General features: G+C 46.7%; 1 protein-coding gene across 1 annotated transcript in view; it reads right to left on the bottom strand.

Moving 5' to 3' along the window:
• The window catches only part of LOC126456594 (protein lozenge-like), a 739,855-nt gene that overhangs the window by 623,498 nt on the left and 93,541 nt on the right, over nucleotides 1-22,816 (bottom strand). The gene's annotated exons all lie outside the window — the stretch shown is intronic.

The following is a 22,816-nucleotide window of genomic DNA, read 5'->3' as shown; positions in this document are numbered from 1 at the left end:
TACTCAGGAACACTCATCTTCAATAATTTGCCAGTAAACATAAAAAATTTAGTTAAAAATAAAGATCAGTTTAAAAGGAGCCTGAAAGACTTACTAGTGGCCAACTCCTTCTACTCCATTGACGAATTTTTTGATAGAAACAAATGATCTATTGTATATATTCATACTATTAGTATTGTTATTTCATCTGAAAAAATGATGTATTGTATATACTCTTACTATTGGTATTGTTATGTCCGCTTACAATTTTTTTTAAAAATATAAAAAATTGACATGTTCTACATCCACGAGGATCTCCCCAGCACGGATCTATGGAATGAAAAACTAATCTAATCTAATCTAATCTCTAATCTGATGTGGGGCACTCATAGGCGACGTGGTCGGGAGTGCCCTCAACCGCTCCACAGCCACACGCAGGTGTTTTCTTTTTCTCCATACGTCAGAGATACGTCGGACCGGGCCCACGCCCTGTTAGGAAGTGCGACAGTCATCTCGTAGACTTCAGTTGTGAAATAGCGAGACTCTCGTCCGATAGGAACCCAGAAATTCTTCTACCCACCGTTTCATCACCCCAATATGTTTTCAAAATGGTCAAAATTTTTGATTTAATTTTCCTATTACTGTGTGCATACGTTCCAGTGATTTCCCTGACTTTTCATGGTTTACTGAGGCAAAACTTAGCTGCACGATTATAAGTAAAGCTCAGTTTGGCGATGTGCGTCAGGCGCCCCTTAAGTGTAACAGAATATTATGCTGCACCTGCGGCAGGTTTAACCGTCGTGGCCTATGAGTCCAGATGCTGGTAGCCAACGAACGAGGACAAGATGCTGTTATGGTAGAGTATCACCAGCCCCGAGGAGAGGTGAAATCTACGTTGTCCAATTCTGACTAGCTTGTTTAAGGCCTTCAGAGCATTCTGTAGAATGCGAGACATCGGTTGCCGCAATTATAGATCGTATTCTGTGGACTGCATCTACATACATAATGCGAAAGCCACAATATGATTTAATTGTCCCATTATTCTGTGCATACCTTCCAATGATTTCCCTGACTTTTCATGGTTTCCTGAGGCAAAACTTAGCTGCACGATTATAAGTAAAGCTCAGTTTGGAGATGTGCGTCAGGCGCCCGTTTAGTGTAACAGAATATTATGCTGCACATGCGGCAGGTTTAACCCTCGTGGCCCATGAGTCCAGATGCTGGTACGGTAGCCAACAAACGAGGACAAGATGCTGTTATGGTAGTGTTTCACCAGCCCCGAGAACAGGTAAAATCTACATTGTCCAATTCTGACTAGCTTGTTTAAGGCTTTCAGAGCAATCTGTAGAAAGCGAGACATCGGTTGCCGCAGTTATAGATCGTGTTATGTGGTCTACATCTACATACATATTGCGAGAGCCACAATATGGTGCTTGGTCGAGGGTTCCTTGTACCACTACTAGTGATTCCCTTTCCTGTTCCTCTAGGGGGAAAGTTGTCTGTGCACCTCCGCACGAGTCCTGAGTTCTCTTTTCTCGTTTTCGCAGTCCTTACTATCGATCTGCAATGTGTTTCAAATGCCGCTACTCTAAACTTTCTCTATCACAATTAGCGAAAAGAAGGTCTTCCTCCCTCTTGGGATTCCCAACTGAGTTCACGGAAAATTTCCATAACGTTCGCATGTTGTTCGAACCTACCGGTAAGAAATCTAGCAGCACGCCTCCGGGTTGTTGCAACGGCTTCCTTTAATTCGACCTGGTTGGGCTCTCAAACACTCGAGCAGTATTCAAAGATGTCTTCTCTACGCCGTTCCCTTTGTAAATGACCTACACTTTCCTAGAATTCTCCCCGAAGCTGAAGTCGACCATTCGCCTCCCTTACAACCGACCTTGCGTGCTCATTCCATTTCACGTCAGTTTGCAAAGTTAAGCATTGATATTTAATCGACCTGATTATGTCAGACAGCGAAGCACGTATTCGAATATTACAGGACTGTTTTTCCTACCCATATTTATTAACTTACATTTTCCCACATGTACAGAAAGCGGAAACAAGAATTCTGTACAAGTCGTTCTGCATCCTCCTAAACTCACTCAATGTCGATATTGTGCCGTACGCTACAGCACTATCAGTAATTACAGGTTGCTGTTCACCCTAGCCGTCAGGCCTTTTTGTGTGTGTAGAGAATATGAGCAGCCCTTTCCCTGGGCACTCCTGGCAATACCTTTCTCTCCGATGAACACTTGTCGTCCAAAGTTTTCACCCTACTCACATATTTCAGAATCTATTTCATATGCCTTCGTTAATAGTCTGCAGTGTAGGACTGTACAAAACGCCTTCCATAAACGTAGGAATACAGGACCCGCCTGTTCCCCTATACGTATGCATCGTAAGATTTCGTGCGAGAAAAGAGCAAGCTGAGTTTCGCAACAACAATGCTTTCTAAATCTCTGCTGACTTTGTGGGTAAAAGATTTTCTCTCTGAAAGAAATTTATTACATTCGAACGTAACATATGCTTAAGAATTCTGCAAAAAAAAAAAAAAGTTCAAATGTGTATGAAATTTTATGGGACTTAACTGCTAAGGTCATCAGTCCCTAATCTTACACACTACTTAACCTAAATTATCCTAAGGACAAATACACACACCCATGCCCGAGGGAGGACTCGAACTTCCGCCGGGACCAGCCGCACAGTCCATGACTGCAGCGCCCTAGACCGCTCGGCTAATCCCGCGCTGCAAGAATTCTGCAGAAGACCGAGATTAAGGGTCTATAAGTTTGCAGGTCCGTTATTTTACTCTTGTTATGTACGGGAGTAACCTCTGCTTTTTCCCAGTCACTTGAAACTTCCCGTTGTGCGTGAGATTAGCGATAAATGGAAACTAATTATGGGGCCAATGCCGAATTTGGATTCCGACTGTATCAGGCGATTCATTTGTTTTCAGTTCTTGCATCTGCAACAGTTCAGTCACCGGATACCCATCAACTATCTCGGACCATCAAGGGTTTATGTTGTTGTGTTATTGTACCATTTATAGATGAGAATTTATTTCTATGACAACACTCAGGGTTCGTTCCTCTGGAACACCTTCGAAACGAAACTCGAAACAGACAACAAAAATTTAATATGATTCAGTTATCACCTTAAGCTAAAGGAGTGAGCTCTAGAAACGCGTCGTCAGAGGATATAAAGTGGCTGACACAAATGACTATTTAAATTCATTTAAACTTTTGGTTTTTACGGGTACTTTATAATCCAGCCCCGGTTTCTATTTTCACTGATGTAAAAGATATAGTCTTGTGAAATACGATGAATCTTTTTAACACACCATGTAGAGTTTATCACGAAATATTCTTATTTCTTTAAACATATTACTAGGTAAGAGTTTTTCCTTGTACGTGTACCTAGAGTTTATATCAGTTGAGGTAATTTCAGGCGTAGATAAAATGTAGAGTCTCCGTCGGCTAACTGGTGGAGAGACGAGGGAGAAAGAAACAAACGAACGAAAGGAGCGCCGTTGTTTGTCTCGCAGCGGTCGCCCCGCACGCCAGTATAAAAGCGACACAACCGCCCCAATGAAGAGATGCGGATATCAGTTGATTACGGGCACACGGCTAGCCGTTTGGGGCCCTGACATGTTGGAGGTCACTACAAGACCAGACCGCTGTGTGTGACACGCCAGCAAAACAAAAAAACACGCCAGGCGGGGGAGCGACGAAAACAGCGGGCGCATCCACGTCCACGTACACAAGCGCACGCCCGTACGCGGTCACGCACACACGGCTAATTCCATTTTTATGATCTCTGTGGACTGCGCGTCGCGCGGGAGTTGCTTGTCACTGCGTGTAATACACCCCGGAATTGATTTTTGGGTCAGCGCAGCAAGTTGCTATTAATTTCATATGGAATGAAAATACCGGGGCTCATGGCGAATGGCAGTTGGGTGGGACTTTTTTTTTTTGAGGTGCGGGGGAGGGGGGGGGGGGGGAGGCGGAGGGGGTGCCGTTGCGAGGAGTGGTGGGCGGTGTAGAAGGGGTGGCGGTGGAGGCTGGGGGCTGGTGGAGGCAGCCCCGTGCTGGACGCTCGTTTAATAATGCACGATGCGCCGCGACGCTTTGGCGGCGGCGTCGTCCGACGTTCGTGCACTCGCGTTCGGCGGCGAGTCCGCTCTGAGTGACAGCCGTCGCTGGCGGGAGGCGCCGGTAGAGGACGCTTGACACGCCGGCGTCTCCGCAGGCTGCGATGCTAGTCTTTTATGCAGAACGCAGACTACTACTAGCTGGATAAAGTCCTTCTGGGTGCTGCGCCGCACCGTACTGCAAAACATACAAAACCCGTGCTGGGCATACCAATAGGCTTGAAGCAAACTTCTTCCGACCCAGTTTTACTGTTGATTTTCTTTTGTCTTTGTTGATCATCTCATCAGACTTGCTGCACATTACCATAATTTTGCATATGGATACGGAATAAGATGTTAACTTTAAATGCGGCAGAAGTAAAGCTGTGAGGACGGGGCGTGAATCGTGCTTGGGTAGCTCTGTTGGTAGAGCACTTGCCCGCGAAAGGCAAAGGTCCCGAGTTCGAGTCTCGGTCCGGCACACAGTTATAATCTGCCAGGAAGTTTCAAGACAGTTTCACATAAATGAAGTAATGTGACAAAAAGCTGGAAATATGAACATTGATAAAATCTAGTGTCTTACTGGAAATTGTCTATGGTCTTGTGTAACAGGTGTCAAATGAAGAACGTGATACGTGGAGTGTCAATCATTAAAACAAAGGCGTTTTTCCTTGCGACGGGATCTTATCATGAAATTTCGATCACCAATTTTCTCTTCCGGTTGTGAAAACATTCTGTTGGCGCCCACCATGGGGAGAAATGATCATCACGATAAAATAAGAGAAATCAGGGCTCGCACAGAAAAATTTAAGTGCTGGTTTTCCCGCGTGCCGTTCGAGAGTGGAACGGTAGAGAGACAGCTTGAAGGTGGTTCATTGAACCCTCTGCCAGGCACTTAATTGTGAATAGCAGAGTAATCACGTGGATGTAGATGTAGATGGAGATGTGGGTGCGTCTTTCGAAACAGTGAAGCTTCCTATTTGCCACCTTCTGTACCCAGTGAACAACGGCAGCAGAAAATTGTGGCACATCTCCTGACTTGGGGGACGTAATTGCCGGCGATTTTATGTGGATACTATTTAATAAACTTCCACAAATGTTACGTCGTTGAAGTCCTGCACGAAGATTCTTTCCAATGATACGAAAAAAATTTAATATAATTTTTAAAAAGTAACTTTCATAATTCGACAGCTACAATGTAAGACAATTACTTGGATAAGGTAGAAAACTCGCCATATTCTCCCCATTAACATGTTGAACCGCACCTACACTACTGGCCATTAAAATTGCTACACCACTAAGATGACGCGCTACAGACGCGAAATTTAACTGACAGGAAGAAGATGGTGTGATATGCAAATGATTAGCTTGTCAGAGCATTTACACAATGTTGACGCCGGTGGCGACACCAACAACGTGCTGAAATTAGGAAAGTGTCCAACCGATTTCTCATACACAAACAGCAGTTGACAGGCGTTGCCTGGTGAAACGTTGTTGCGCTGCCTCGTGCAAGGAGGAGAAATGCGTACCATCACGTATCCGACTTTGATAAAGGTCGGATTGTAGCCTATCGCGATCGCCGTTTATAGTGTCGCGACATTACTGCTCGTGGTGGTCGAGATCCAATGACTGTTAGCAGAATATGGAATCACTGGGTCAGGAGGGTAATACGGAACGCTGTGCTGGATCTGAACGGCCTCGTATCACTAGCAGTCGAGATGACAGGCATCTTATCCGCATGGCTGTAACGGATCGTGCAGCCACGTCAAGATCCCTGAGTCAACAGTTGGGGACGTTTGCAAGACAACAACCATCCGCACGAACAGTTCGACGACGTTTGCAGTAGCATGGACTACCAGCACGGAGACCATGGCTGAGGTTACCTTGACGCTGCATCACAGACAGGAGCACCTGCGATGGTGTACTCAACGACGAACCTGGGTGCACGAATGGCAAAACGTCATATTTTCGGATGAATCCAGTTTTTGTATACAGCATCATGATGGTCGCATCCGTATTTGGCGACATTGCGGTGAACGCACATTGGAAGCGTGTATTCGTTATCGCCATTCTGGTGTATTACCTGGTGTGATAATATGGGGTGCCATTGGTTACATGTCTCGGTCACCTCTTGTTCGCATTGACGGCACTTTGAACAGTGGACGTTTCATTTCAGATGTGTTACGACCCGTGGCTCTACCCTTCATTCGATCCCTGCGAAACCCTACATTTCAGCAGGATGGTGCACGACCGCATGTTGCAGGTCCTGTACGGGCCTTTCTGGATACAGAAAATGTTCGACTGCTGCCCTGGCCAGCACATTCTTCAGATCTCTCACCAATTGAAAACGTCTGGTCAACTGTGGCCGAGCAACTGGCTCGTCACAATACGCCAGTCACTACTCTTGCTGAACTGTGGTATCGTGTTGAAGCTGCATGGGCAGCTGTACCTGTACACGCCATCCAAGCTCTGTTTGACTCAATGCTCAGGCGTATCAAGGCCGTTATTAGGGCCAGAGGTGGTTGTTGTGGGTACTGATTTCTCAGGATCTATGCACCCAAATTGCGTGAAAACGTAATCACATGTCAGTTCTAGTATAATAAATTTGTCCAATGAATACCCGATTAACATCTGCATTTCTTCTTGGTGTAGCAATTTTAATGGCCAATAGTGTACATACACATTCATGTTCAGAAAAAAAGACAGAATACCCTGATCTGCTAGAGGTAGGACATTCATAGTCACAGGATTTGTACATTCTGCGGAAATGATTAGCAGCTGAGCTATGTGGGTCCGCGGGTTCAGGGTTAACATGGATATCGCGGCGCAGCACCACCCGCCGGTAAAATCTGCCTGCGGCTCTCGTCGCTATAAACCGAAGGTAATGGATCACTGTGACTTGAGTGGACGTGCAGGATGCCTCGCACACGTTTAAGTGAACAGTACCGTCAAATCAGTGAGTTTGAAAGAGGGCGCATTATTAGTGTGAGAGAACGTAATGCGTCCACCCGGGAAACTGCTGCTCGTGTGACACGAAGTATTTCGTCAGTACAACGAGTCTATGGAGAATGGTTCGCGGAAGGCCGTAGAACACAATGAGAGGAGTCAGGTTGCACCACCCAGACCACCCGCCGAGAAGACCGAAACCTCATCCGAATGGCATTCCAGAACACCTCTGCGTCCTGCTCGGCACTGGCGCAACAATGGAACAGTGTAATACGTCGTACACTATCAGGCGTGGTAGTCGGTCGGCGATTATTACGGTGTTGGGTGCGTGCGTGTCGTCCACTTCTCCGCCTACCTTTGACGAATGTGCAGAAACTTGCCAGACGGCAATGGTGTGTGGAACGTCGTCACTGGGGACAGGAATGGGATCAGATAGTTTCTAGAATGAAATTTTCACTCTACAGCGGAGTGTGCGCTGATATGAAACCTCCTGGCAGATTAAAACTGTGTGCCGGACCGAGACTCGAACTCGGGACCTTTGCCTTTTGCAGGCAAGTGCACTACCAAGCGCTTCGGATCAGATAGTGGTTTTGGACGAATATAGGTTTTTGTTTGTTTGGAAATGCTAGCCGCATGTTGGTTCGCCACAGACAGGGGGAGTGGCGTCATAGTGACTGTATTCGCTCAAGACATACAGTGACAATTCAAGGCCTTATGGTGTGGGGTGCTATTAGGTACAACCACAAACCACAGTTGGCGGGCACTGTGACCAGGTGACCTACCTGAATGACATTCTGCGACCCGTACCCATACCCTTTCTGCACACAACCACAGGTGCCACTTTTCAGCAAGACAATGCTCTACCATATGCTGCTGGACGAACACTTGCCTCTTGGTGTCACAGGATGTCAGGCTTTTGCCCTGGCTCTCTAGAGTACGAGACTTGTCGCCAACTGAATATGTGTGGGATATGGTGAAACGACGGGCGCTGCGCTGTGACCCATTGTCAACCACCACAGACGAACTTTGGAACCAGGTGAATACAGAGGACGCCACTTGCGCCTTATACGCGTTGGTGTCATCATGCACGAAACAAGTCATCAGGACCCTGTGCGTACTAGGCAACAGGACACATGCTGAACAGAGCTGACTGAAAAGCTAATCATTTCTGGAGAACATACTGATGTATATGTCCTGTGAATATAAACGTCCAGTCTGTAGTCAATCAAGGTGTCCTCTTTCTTTTTTACTGAACATGAATGTATTTATTTATTGTGAGTGTATTTGGAGGCGACTTGTCTAAACTGCCCCGCCCTGTATATGGTTGCCCTTGGAAGATGAAAGTGCAACGCCACGGCCTCAAGTTGAAGTTTAAAAAAATGGCTCTAAGCACTATGGGACTTAACATCTGAGGTCATCAGTCCTCTAGACTTAGAACTACTTAAACCGAACTAACATAAGGACATCACACACATCCAGGCTCGAGGCAGGGTTCGAACCTGCGACCGTAGCAGCGGCGCGGTTCCCGACTGAAGCTTCTAGAACCACTCGGCCACAGCGGATGGCTGACAATTTCAAAAGCAGTACGAACCTGAACAGTTGGAGGCGCCTCTTACCGATTTTGTATACTACACTCCTGGAAATGGAAAAAAGAACACATTGACACCGGTGTGTCAGACCCACCATACTTGCTCCGGACACTGCGAGAGGGCTGTACAAGCAATGATCACACGCACGGCACAGCGGACACACCAGGAACCGCGGTGTTGGCCGTCGAATGGCGCTAGCTGCGGAGCATTTGTGCACCGCCGCCGTCAGTGTCAGCCAGTTTGCCGTGGCATACGGAGCTCCATCGCAGTCTTTAACACTGGTAGCATGCCGCGACAGCGTGGACGTGAACCGTATGTGCAGTTGACGGACTTTGAGCGAGGGCGTATAGTGGGCATGCGGGAGGCCGGGTGGACGTACCGCCGAATTGCTCAACACGTGGGGCGTGAGGTCTCCACAGTACATCGATGTTGTCGCCAGTGGTCGGCGGAAGGTGCACGTGCCCGTCGACCTGGGACCGGACCGCAGCGACGCACCGATGCACGCCAAGACCGTAGGATCCTACGCAGTGCCGTAGGGGACCGCACCGCCACTTCCCAGCAAATTAGGGACACTGTTGCTCCTGGGGTATCGGCGAGGACCATTCGCAACCGTCTCCATGAAGCTGGGCTACGGTTCCGCACACCGTTAGGCCGTCTTCCGCTCACGCCCCAACATCGTGCAGCCCGCCTCCAGTGGTGTCGCGACAGGCGTGAATGGAGGGACGAATGGAGACGTGTCGTCTTCAGCGATGAGAGTCGCTTCTGCCTTGGTGCCAATGATGGTCGTATGCGTGTTTGGCGCCGTGCAGGTGAGCGCCACAATCAGGACTGCATACGACCGAGGCACACAGGGCCAACACCCGGCATCATGGTGTGGGGAGCGATCTCCTACACTGGCCGTACACCACTGGTGATCGTCGAGGGGACACTGAATAGTGCACGGTACATCCAAACCGTCATCGAACCCATCGTTCTACCATTCCTAGACCGGCAAGGGAACTTGCTGTTCCAACAGGACAATGCACGTCCGCATGTATCCCGTGCCACCCAACGTGCTCTAGAAGGTGTAAGTCAACTACCCTGGCCAGCAAGATCTCCGGATCTGTCCCCCATTGAGCATGTTTGGGACTGGATGAAGCGTCGTCTCACGTGGTCTGCACGTCCAGCACGAACGCTGGTCCAACTGAGGCGCCAGGTGGAAATGGCATGGCAAGCCGTTCCACAGGACTACATCCAGCATCTCTACGATCGTCTCCATGGGAGAATAGCAGCCTGCATTGCTGCGAAAGGTGGATATACACTGTACTGGTGCCGACATTGTGCATGCTCTGTTGCCTGTGTCTATGTGCCTGTGGTTCTGTCAGTGTGATCATGTGATGTATCTGACCCCAGGAATGTGTCAATAAAGTTTCCCCTTCCTGGGACAATGAATTCACGGTGTTCTTATTTCAATTTCCAGGAGTGTATTACGTGAGGCCTAGGGCTGGTGAATGCTAGTTTTCCCAGAGTATCACTGAGTTTTCACTGCCTGTAGGGAAGAGGGAGAAAATACCCTACAGGTTGTTAGTGAAGGGGAAGGTGTAATAATCAAGCTTACTCTATTTGAGCCACTGTAGACGGAAAACGGAAAACTATTTACTGTATGTGTAACCAGCTTTACGGGAATGACGATCAGAGTGTATGCGGCAGGACTTCCATTGTCAGTAGTGTTTGTGTCATGACTTGCCGTTAGTCGACGGTTCTGGTACGGCGACGCAGGGCTGAAACAAAAGCATCAGTGCTCATTACAGCTGCAGACAGTCAACGTGGGCCTGAACAATGTGAGCAGGTCTTTACTCGTAAAGCTGCTTTATCAAAACAATAGTAATAGCGCTGCTAATTTTCGCGAGTATCGATGCATTACAGAAATGCACGGAGATATTTTTTCTGCGCGACGACCAATAGCGCTATATATTGTTGAAGAGCTTGATGTTAAGAAGAATTCCGCTGATAGCTTGTTTTTATTGGTACACAACCGATTTCCCGGCCTAAAGCTGGACCATCAGGTGCACGCTACATGGTAAAGACTTACATACAAAAAATGGTTCAAATGGCTCTGAGCACTATAGGACTTAACATCTGTGGTCATCAGTCCCCTAACTTAGAACTACTTAAACCTAACTAACCTAAGGACATCACAAACATCCATGCCCGAGGCAGGATTCGGACCTGCGACCGTAGCGGTAGCGCCGTTCCAGACTGTAGCGCCGAGAACCGCACGGCCACACCGGCCGGCACTTATATACAATATCTCAACTTCGTGCATTATTGAAATTAGTGAAGGTAGTATTTAAAATATACTCTAATGTTAAAAGGTCATTGGTCTATCCATCGCTCCTTGTTATGTTATTCAGTGAATATTATCTGCATTACTTTGGGAAATGAAGAGTGACCGGTAGGTGCTCCATTAATTTCGTTAAAATTTCTGGAGAGTGACTCATGTAGTTACAGACCCCTGTTTACAGTTCTGCCTGTATCTAAAGGACGAAGAAATATTTTATATTGCGAGGACGCAAACGAAATTAAAAAAAAAATCGATTTGGCTATACAGGGTGTAAACGGTATAAGGCGCCAAAATTATACAGATGGCACATCTCGCAATGCTTGACAAAAAAGTCTAGTAACATGTTTGCGTATTTCCTACGGTTGTCCCAGAAAAAAACAGTTCGTCTCAGGATAATGGTTTTGGAAAAGTAGATACTTGGCCGTACATGTACGTAAGCAATCGCTTCCTGTTGTTGCCCACTGCGCGTATTGACATCGCGAGCGTAAATCGTAAACACATAGGCAACTGCGGCATGAGTGGCTGCGTCATTGTAATACACCGAGTGACGACAGTAGGCGAATAACCTGTGCAGATGTTATTACAACTCTGTGAACTGTTAGGATGGAAAGGAGATTTACTATAGCTGAACTATGCGATATGCATTTAATTTATGGCGAGGCAAAATTTTCGTCCGTATGCGAAACGTATCTTCTGTTCTGATATGCTTTCCGTTTTTGTTACATCATGACAGAATACAGCTGACGATTACGTATTTAATTCCCTTAGATTGAGAGATACTGGCTGTTTACTGCCCCGCGCAGAAGGCAGAGGCCCACAACGCGCCGATCGTGCAGTGGAAGCTGAGGAAAGAATTCTGGACCGCATCCAGGAGGATCCTTCTCAGAGTACTAGAAGCATCGCCAGCCACATGGGTATATCGCACACTGTCGTTCATCACACTTTACCAGAGGAGCGTCTGCGGCCTTACCACATTCAACGCGTACAAGCATTGGAAGAACAAGATTTCCCTCCACGACGTGAATTCTCAGAGTGGGTTTTGTTACGCAGTGCGCAGCATGATTTTGTCAACAAAATACTCGTCACAGATGAAGCGTGTTTCACTCGCGACGGAATAACTAATTTCCATAACATGCACACGTGGAGTGTAGACAATCCTCGCCACGTAGTGGCAACACATTTTCAGCGACGATTTTCCGTAAATGTGTGGGCGGGTATGCTCGATAATTACATTATGGGCACTATGTTTTACCTGCACGTTTGACTGGTAACTATTACCGAACGTTTCTAGAGGAAACATTGTTACCAACGTTGTTAGAAGACATTCCGTTAGGCATACGTCATAACATGTGGTTCCTCCACGATGGTGCTCCACCCCACATTGGTCACAGAGTACGCAGATTTTTGGATAGTCGATTTCCAGGACGATGGATTGGGCGTTCGGGTCCATGTCAATGGCCAGCACGCGGCCCTAATTTAAATCCACTGGATTTTTACTTTTGGAGCCATATGAAGGAACTTGTTTATGCTGAGCCAGTAAATAATGTGGACGAATTGACGCAGAAGATTTTAGATGCTGCCAATACCATAAAGGCCATTGTGCATGTGTGTGAATGAGTGCGACGAAACGGGGTTCGCCGTAATGAAGCATGTGTAGAAGCGAATGGTGGTCATTTCGAACATTTATTGTAGTATTGGTGTAAGAGGAAACGAAGTAATGGGTTTTCTTTTCGTTACGATGTTGTTGTACAGAAGGAAAATAATGTGAATTTAGAATTCGTTATGGCATTGCCGTAAAAGGGTGAAACAGTTGATTGTAATTAATGCACAACTATCTACTTAGTGATTGATTGAATTTGTACTAATGGAAATACATTGTGTTTGATATTAGCTTGTCATTACTACTACTACCTTCGTTATCGACTTGTTGTATTCAATTCAAGTAAAGCGAATTACACATTCTTGACAACCCAAAAACCATTTACATTCCTTTTTTCGGTACCACCTGATTATCACACCACGTCGTTGTACACGTCTAATGATTTCAATCCTCTGGTCGGCTCGTTGCCTTTCTCTGGCCGCCCAGTCATTGTAGGCAATAAGCTCGGTACGCCGTGTGCTGTCGGTTGACTACGTAAACAGAAATGCGTATACTATTTATCCTATGAACATTAGGTTTTAATAATACAAACATAAGGCACATGATACAAGAAAATGTCATTAGACTTTTTTGTCAAGCACACCGAGATGTACCATCTGTATAATTTTGGCGCCTTATGCCGTTTACACCCTGTATAATCGTCGCTACTAATGTGATTAGTCGGGGCACAATGTAAATTACTGTGTGGAACGATATAAGGTGGTACTTTCTTACCGGTGTGACGCGAAGGCATCTCGGTGTTGGGAAGTGTAGAAGCGGTCAGCATAAGCGGCTAAGACGGATTAACGGGCTGACGGAACGGAAACTGCCGGCCTGTGTGGCCGAGAGGTTCTAGGGGCTACAGTCTGGAACCGCGCGACCGCTACGGTCGCAGGTTCGAATCCTGCCTCGGGCATGGATGTGTGTGATGTCCTTAGGTTAGTTAGGTTTAAGTAGTTCTAAGTTCTAGGGGACTGATGACCTCAGATGTTAAGTCTCATAGTGCTCAGTGCCATTTTTTGAACGGAAATTGTCTTGTGGACGGCATGATGTTGTTAACGCATGTCTAGGAGCGCTGGTTCGTTCCCTATACTAGTCAGTTTAATACTTAATTTTATTAATCGTATAAACAATCAAAATTAGGTGGATTGTTATGGCGCTTTAATTCTAATTGATTATTCAACTTGAACAGTGTTGAAAGGCAAACACCGTGAAATCCGACGAAACTTGATAAACAGTTCATTCAGTGCAGTTTAGGTGCATCATCTTCAAAATAAGGTTTGATAGGTTTTTCCGTATGGTTTTAATATTAATATCGATTGATTACGGATTCAACAACGAGGAAAAATGATGGAAGGAAAGCTTTCATGAGCTGCAGACAGAGTAGAAAATTTTTTTAGGAGCGTGGCCAGAAGAAGAGCAATGTAAATGGAAATTATGACAGATCCAAAGGAGAGGGAGTTGTGGGGGAAGGATACCATGCATCTTTCTGCGCACTCGACATTCTGGTGGTTACGCCGGTTATTAACGTACCAGTATTTCACATTTGCAATGGCTTAACTCCCGCTTACCTTAAATTGTGATCTTGCAGTGTAATCACTTCAATATATTACCTAGACAAATGTCATTACTCTACATGAATTATTTTTTGCTGTTGCGATTTTTTCCGTCAGTGTACTTCGGTCTATGCCTTACGTGAGTAACATATTCAGAGCTTCGCGACTAGTCAGCTCCGAAGACGAAGACGGCGGTAATAATTGACGCACATTTAAGGTCGTCGGAAAAGACCAACAAGAGCCGATAGTCCCACGCTGTTACCACCGTTTCGCGGGTGCTCTAACTCTGGATTGGTCGGTTGGCTGGTGTGCGGAAGGGGACCAAACAGCGAGGTCATCGGTTCTATCCGATTAGGGAAGGAAGTAGGCCGTGCACTTTCAAAGGAACCACCCCGGCATTTTCCTGAAGCGATTTAGGGAAATTACGGTAAACCTAGATCAGGATACCCGGACGCGGGTTAGAACCGTCGTCCTCCCGAATGCGAGTCCAATGTGGTAACCACTGCGGCACCTCTCTCGGTAGCTGTGGGTCCCGCTGCGTTTTTCCCCCCGGCAGCGGTGTTCTTGCCTGGTGGCGGTGGCGGACGATTTCTCCAAATATTTCGCTGTGTTCCAGCGGGCGGTTCGCAGCTTCCTGTTGTGGAGCGCGGCCTGCCGTCACGGCCGGGGCGACATTCTCCACGCGCCATTACGCGCCGCTCCGTGAAGCGTGCTCTGCGCGTAGCTCCACGCTCTGTTGTTCCCGCCCGACCCTCGGGGTTCAGCATCAGCCCTCTCTTTTTTCCCAAGCAAATAGCTCCGAGGGACTCCTGGTGAAGAGACTCCAGTCGAAGATGATGCTGGAACTGAAAAAAAAGTAAGAGAGGGAGAGAGAGCGCCTCTACTTCCAGTTCAATATTTACTTGTTGAATCCGAAATCCAACCGTAGACGAGTACATAAGGACTGTCGTAGGAGTACATAAGGGGTGTCGACCAATTAACGGAGCCCGCATGCGGGGGCACGTACAGCCCATTGCTGAGTGCTGTTCGAGTGTTCGGGATGCTCACCAAATCGGATTGAAGGAAGACATAGAAGCAGTTCAAACGCGTGATGCTAGATTTGATTCGCTCAGCACCCTAGTATTACGGAAATGATCCGTGAACTGAAATGAGAAACCCTGGAGCGAATAAGACTTTTCTCGAAGCACTGTTGAGAAAGTTTAGTGAACGAGCATTTGTCAAAGACTACAGACTGTTACTACTGACACCAGTAATCATCTCGCGCAGGGACGGCGAAGACAAGCGAGATCAAGGCTCATACCGAAATACTTAGCCAGTCGTTTCTGTGGTCACATACTTACTTGCTTACTCCTTGGCGCTGCAGCCCATGTAGGACCTTGGCTTCTCTGATGATCACAGCCCAATCCTGACGATTCTCTGCTCGTTTCCTCCATATCCTGACACCAATCTTTCTCAAATCATTTTCCACATCCTCCAGCCATCGTTTCCGGGGTCTCTCTCGCTCCTTTCGCCACTTGGATTTCCTGTGCGAAACTTTTTGACAGCTCGATCCTCTGACATTCGCTTTACATGTCCCAGCCATATTAATCTGTTACACTTAATTTCATTCACCAAGTCAGGATTTCTTTACAGTTCTTCCAATTCCTAGTTTCTCCTGATCTTCCATTGCCACGCCTCATACACAGCTCCAAAAATCTTTCTTTATATTTTCCTCTCCCATCTTCTCAAGAGCTCTTCTTCTGCTACAGTCATTGTCCATGTTTCTGAGCCATACGTTACCACCGGTCTTATGACTGTTCGATAGAACTGCTCAGGCTACGTCAGTGAAGGATCTTGATCAGGGCCCAGTAAGCTCTATTTACTGCAGCAATCCTAGATTTTATTTCTTCTCTTATTCTGCTATCCTCCGTAACCAGCACTCCCAGGTATTGGAACTTCTCACATCTCTCACTTCTCATTGCCTCTCTTCAACTCAATATATTTCTCTTTAACAACAGCATTTTTCCTGGAAACAAAGAGATACTGTGTTTCTGTGTTGTTTACTCTAAGTCCCAACTGTTCTGCCTCCTATTCCAGTCTGCCAAATCCTTCCTGCATTTCATTCAAACTTATAACAGCATACACACATCATCGGCATAAGCTAGATTTTGGTGCATACAGTTAAACAGAGTGCCACCTCGGTTATCAGTCTCCACCCTTCGCATCACTCTCTCCAACATTATGTTGAAGAGCAGCGTGGATAATACATAACCCTGTCTTAACCCTTGGTTGACCTCAGATTCTTTAGAAAGTTTTCCTTCTACTTTTATCTGGCATTTTTACTTGGGAATTCCATCTCCATAAGGTGTCATATAGCTTTTTCCTTTTGACAGTATCATAGGCCTCTTTAAAGTCTACAAAAAGTTGGTGTACATCCACATTATGTTCATAACACTTTTCCATTATTTGCTATATAATGAAGATCTGGCCTGTTGTTGATCTGCCCCATCGAAAACCGCACTGGTAGTCTCCGAGTATTTCTTCTGAAATTGGTGTAAGTCTCATAGCAATGACTTTGGCTAATACGCTGACTAAAGCAATAACGCGATAATTCTGACAACGGCCGCAGAAGCATTTAAGCTTTTTGGCACACATTCTAATTTCCACGGGCTCTTTGTTGCTTGAGTCTGAAGCGCAGGCTGTTAGGCAAAGCTTTGGGGAACGGTTCGAATAGACCAGCGGTAGTCAACCTCGTCCCTACCGCCCAAAAATGGGCGAGTCAGCTTTCATGGTAGTCGGTGTGCGATAGGCGTTGGAGGTTAAAGATATTGTCATAAATTATTTGGCGAGTAGCTATTATCATAGAGTTTAACTTGCTGTAACTCTCCTTTATATATTTTACCACGTAAAGTTACTTTCCTACTTTTCACTGAGGTGACGAAAGCGATGGGATAGCGACATACACATATTCAGATAACGGTAATACCACGTACGCAAGTTATAAGTGGGCAGTGAATTGTCGGAGCTGTCATTTGTACTCAGGTAATTCATGTGAAAAGGTTTCCAACGCGATTACGGCCGGACGGCGGGAATGAACAGATTTTGAAAGCGCAATGGTAGCTGGTCCTAGATGCATGGACATTCCATTTCGGAAATCGTTGGGGAGCTCAATATTCCCAGATACACAGTGTCAAGAATGTGCAGAGAATACCAGATCAGGGTCATTACCTCTCAACACGGTCAATGCAGTGGTCGACGACCTTCACTGATCGACCAACAGCAGCGGCGTTTGTGTAGACTTTCCAGTGCTAAAACACGAGCAGCACTATTTGAAATAACCGCAGAAATCAATGTGGGACGTACAACAGTACGACAGTGCGACGAAATTTGCCGTTAAGGGGTTATGGCAGCTAACAACATGACATCGCCTGCAGGACCTCTCCTGGGCTCACGGCCAGGCGACTGATAAACAGTGGCCTAGTCAGATGAGTACCGATTTCACCTGGTAAGAGCTGATGTTTGGGTTCGAGTGTGGTGCAGACTCCACGAAGCAACTGACCCAGCTTGTCGACAAGGCACTCAGCAAGTCGGTAGTGGCTCCATAATGGAATCGACTGGGACCTCTGGTTCAGTAGAACCGATCATTGACTGGAAATGGTTATGCTCAGCTACTTGGAGACCATTTTCAGCCATTCATGGACTTCACTTTCCCAAACTTCACTTTCCCAAATTTGTATGGATGACAATACACCATGTCACAGGGCCACAGTTGTTTTTGAGTTGGTTTGAGGAACATTCTGGACATTTCGAGCTAATGATTTGTCTATCCAGATCACCCGACATGAATCCCATCGAACGTTTGTAGGACGTAATCGAGAGGTCCGTCCGTGCACAAAATCTTGCGCCGGCAACACTTTCGCAATAATGGAAGGCTATAGAGGCAGCATGGCTCATTATTTCTGCAAGGGACTTGCAACGACTTGTTGAGTCCTTGCCACGTCGAATTGCTGCAATACGGTGGGCAAAAGGAGATCCGATACTACGTTAGCAGGTGTTCCACGACTTTTGTCGCAGTGTATAAGTGACCGTTACCGTGGAACTGGTGGCCAGTTAGAGAATTTCTCTATTACCAGAGATATAGCAGTGGTGGTAGGTAAAAAAAGTTGATTACTCCTTGAATAGACAGTCCCACGTATCTGCGGTCACATTCACGAGGAATACTGCACACGACACGGCCTCAGTGTCCCAGCTGTTTTTATGTCTTCCTTGCCCTCGGGCACGCAGGCGTTTGCAATAACCAATGTGAAGGTGGCAGCACTTATGAGGGACATTGTGTTCGAACCAGTTCTCGGCGCTGTAGTAAACATCAGCGCCACACCAAGTGCAAGAATATAGTGACCTCTCCTAGAGCGCGATCGCAGGCTTACGAATAACAAAATCTTGTTTGAGCAGACACGATTTCTAGTCCACACTAAAACCGACTGGGCTTCAATCATCAAAGAGATTGTGGAATTTACAGCATGTGCGAGCAAATTCAGTTTTCTCCCTCCCCTATTCCACTCGCGTATGGTGCGTCCAAAGGACGACTGTCGATAAACTTCCGCTCGAACCCCGAATTTTTCGTCGCTGTCGTTTCGCGAAAGATATGTGAGAGGAACAAATACCTTGCCCGTATCTTCTTCGAACCTAAGCACTCGGAATTTTAGAAGTAAGAGAGATTTTAAGACGAATATCGACGAAAGTAAAAAAAGGATAATGGAATGTGTTCGAATGAAACAGGTCGATGCTGAAGGAATTAAAATACTAAATGAGACATTGAAAGTAGTAGACAAGTTACGCTATTTGAGAAGAAAAAAACTGTCAATGGTTGAAGTAGAAAAGATAAGAAGTGCAGATTAGCAGTATCAAGAAAAGTGTTTCTCAAAAAGATAAATCTAAATTGTTGTAGGGAAGTCTTCCTCTGAAATTATTAGTCAAGAATGTAAGCTTATACATGTACGATAAGTACTAAAAGAAAAAGAAAAACCGGAACACTTATGGTAGAGAAGGATGCTGAAGACTATATAAGTCGAACTAATAGTTAATGATGAGGTACTGAATCGAGTCGAGTAGATAAGAAATTTGTGACACTAGTTGACTAAATGAAGGGGTGAGGTGCTAAGACGCACACTGAGGCATCAAATTATAGTCAATTGGGTTGTGGGCGCAGGAAATTCGCGGTGACAAAATTGGTAGAGGGAAACTACAGCGGGAGGGAACATAGCAGGTTGAAGTGGATGTAAGATTCAGCAGTTATGCAGCGACAAGGAGACATGCACAAGATAGGCTACTGAGGGAGCAACAGCAATCCCGTCTTCGAACTGAGGACTACAGCAACAGGACGGACGTTGCACGACATCATGGATGCTACGGGAACGCGTAACATGTCATTTCTGGAAACCCAGAAGCTACTCTGTAGGAATCAACATCGATTCCGGAAACAGCGATCGTGTGAGACCCAGCTCGCTTTGTTTGTTCATGAGACCCAGAAAATATTAGATACAGGATCCCAGGTAGATGCCATTTTCCTTGAGTTCCGGAAGGCGTTCGATACAGTTCCGCACTGTCGCCTGATAAACAAAGTAAGAGCCTACGGAATATCAGACCAGCTGTGTGGCTGGATTGAAGAGTTTTTAACAAACAGAACACAGCATGTTCTCAATGGAGAGACGTCTACAGACGTTAAAGTAACCTCTGGCGTGACACAGGGGAGTGTTACGGGACCACTGCTTTCACGATGTATATAATTGAACTAGCAGATAGTGTCGGAAGTTCCATGCGGCTTTTCGCGGATGATGCTGTAGTATACAGAGAAGTTGCAGCATTAGAAAATTGCAGCGTAATGCAGGAAGATCTGCAGCGGATAGGCTCTTGGTGCAGGGATCGGCAACTGACCCTTAAGATAGACAAATGTAATGTATTGCGAATACATAGAAAGAAGCATCCTTTATTGTATGATTATATGATAGCGGAAGAAACACTGGTAGCAGTTACTTCTGTAAAATATCTGGGAGTAGGCGTGCGGAACGATTTGAAGTGGATTGATCATATAAAATTAATTGTTGGTAAGGCCGGTGCCAGGTTGAGATTCATTGGGAGAGTCCTTAGTACATGTAGTCCATCAACAAAGGAGGTGGCTTCACTTGTTCGACCTATACTTGAGTATTGCTCATCAGTATGGGATCCGTACCAGGTTGGGTTGACAGAGGAGATAGAGAAGATCCAAAGAAGAGCGGCGCGTTTCGTCACAGTGTTATTTGGTAACCGTGATAGCGTTACGGAGATGTTTAGCAAACTCAACTGGCAGACTCTGCATCGCGGTGTAGCTTGCTGTCCAGGTTTCGAGAGGGTGCGTTTCTGGATGAGATATCGAATATATTGCTTCCCCCTACTTATACCTCCAGAGGAGGTCACGAATGTAAAATTAGAGAGATTCGAGCGCCCACGGAGGCTTTCCGCCAGTCGTTCTTCCCGCGAACCTTAAGCGACTGGAACAGGAAAGGGAGGTAATGACAGTGGCGAGTTAAGTGGCCTCCGCCACACACCGTTTGGTTGCTTGCGGAGTATAAATGTAGATAGATGCCGAACGTTTCAGTCTGCTCCGAGAGAAGAGCGTTCCAGCGTGGGCTCTTGATGCGCGGGATGTGTGCGGGTGAGAGCGGCTGTAAGGCAAGACGCGGCTGCGGCGGGCCGGCACGCGCTCTGTCCCCTGGCGGGCAGGCCGCCCGCGGCGCGCAGCAGCGCCCACCTCCAGCGGCCGTCCTCCGCCACCGCCTCCTCCTGCGGGGCTGCCGCTGCGGTCGGCGCGACACCTGCGAGCGAGTGCCGCCGCGCCTGCTGGGACCCGCCGACCGCGAAAATCCCCCAGAGTCGGGCCGGCTCCCCCTGGACGAGCTCCCGAGGGTCCACAGTCATAATCCTAGCCTACAGCCGTACACCGCACTAATGCACGTTACACAATGAAGGGTAGTCGGCCGTGGCCTAGCTGGAAACATCTCGGAATTTAGAATGAAATATTCACTCTATAGCGGAGTGTGCTCTGATATGAACCTTCCTGGCAGATTAAAACTGTGTGGAGGACCGAGACTCGAACTCGGGACTTTTGCGTTTCGCGGGCAAGTGCTCTACCAGCTGACCTACCCAAGCACGACTCACGCCCCGTCCTCACAGCTTTAATTCCGCCAGTACCTCGTCTCCTACCTTCCGAACTTCACAGAAGCTCTCCTGCGAACCTTGCAGATTCAAAAATAGCTCTGAGCACTATGGGACTTAACATATGAGGTCATCAGTCTCCTAGAACTTAGAACTACTTAAACCTAACGTAAGTAGGCTGTTTAGGTTTTCTTATTGGTAACGCCACGTAGCACTCTGTATGAAAATCACTGGCTGTGCTGTGTGCAGTCTGTGGCTAGTTTGCGTTGTTGTCTGCCATGGTAGTGTTGGGCAGTTGGCTGTTAACAGCGCGTAGCGTTGCGCAGTTGGAGGTGAGCCGCCAGCAGTGGTGGATGTGGGGAAGTGAGATGGCGGAGTTTTGAGAGCGGATGATCTGGACGTGTGTCCATCAGAAACAGTACATTTGTAAGAATGGATGTCATGAACTGCTAAATATATTATGACTTTTGAACACTATTAAGGTAAATACATTGTTTGTTCTCTATCAAAATCTTTCATTTGCTAACTATGCCTATCAGTAGTTAGTGACTTCAGTAGTTAGAATCTTTCATTTAGCTGGCAGTATTGGCGCTTGCTGTATTGCAGTAGTTCGAGTAATGAAGATTTTTGTGAGGTAAGTGATTCATAAAAGGTATACGTAATTTTTAGTCAGGGCCATTCTTTTGTAGGGATTATTAAAAGTCAGATTGCGTTGCGCTAAAATTATTGTGTGTCAGTTTAAGCACAGTCATGTATAATTGTTCAAAGGGGACGTTTCACTAACTAACCTAAGGACATCACACACATCCCTGCCCGAGGCAGGATTCGAAAGTGCGACCGTAGCAGTCACACGGTTCCGGACTGAAGTGCCCCGAACCGCACGGCCACCGCGGCCGGCAACCTTGCAGAACTAGCACTCCTGGAAGAAAGGATATTGCGGAGACATGGCTTAGCCACAGCCTGGGGGATGTTTCTAGAATGAAATATTCACTCCACAGCGGAGTGGGCGCTGATATGAACCTTACTGGCAGATTAAAACTGTTGGTACCTCAGTTGGAAGAGCACTTTCCCGCGAAAGGCAAAGGTCCCGAGTTCGAGTCTCGGTCCGGCACACAGTTTTATTCTGCCAGGAAGTTTCATATCAGCACACACTCCGCTGTAGAGTGAATATTTCATTCTAGAAACATCCCCCACGCTGTGGCTAAGTCATGTCTCCGCAATATCGTTTCTTCCATGATTGCTAGTTCTGCAAGGTTCGCAGGAGAGCTTCTGTGAAGTTCGGAAGGTAGGAGACGAGGTACTGGCGGAATTAAAGCTATGAGGACGGGGCGTGAGTCGTGCTTCGGTAGCGCAGTTGGTAGAGCACTTGCCCGCGAAAGGCAAAGGTCCCGAGTTAGAGGCTCGGTCCGGCACACAGTTAATCTGCCAGGAAGTTTCATCTCTGAATTTGCCTGAAGTTACTTAACTGATACGTCAAATCATTATGACTAGCGT

Source organism: Schistocerca serialis, chromosome 2, assembly GCF_023864345.2.
Source record: "Schistocerca serialis cubense isolate TAMUIC-IGC-003099 chromosome 2, iqSchSeri2.2, whole genome shotgun sequence".
NCBI classification, from domain to species: domain Eukaryota; kingdom Metazoa; phylum Arthropoda; class Insecta; order Orthoptera; family Acrididae; genus Schistocerca; species Schistocerca serialis.
The sequence above is the reverse complement of the archived record's forward strand: the minus strand, read 5'-3'. Positions and strand labels throughout refer to the sequence as shown.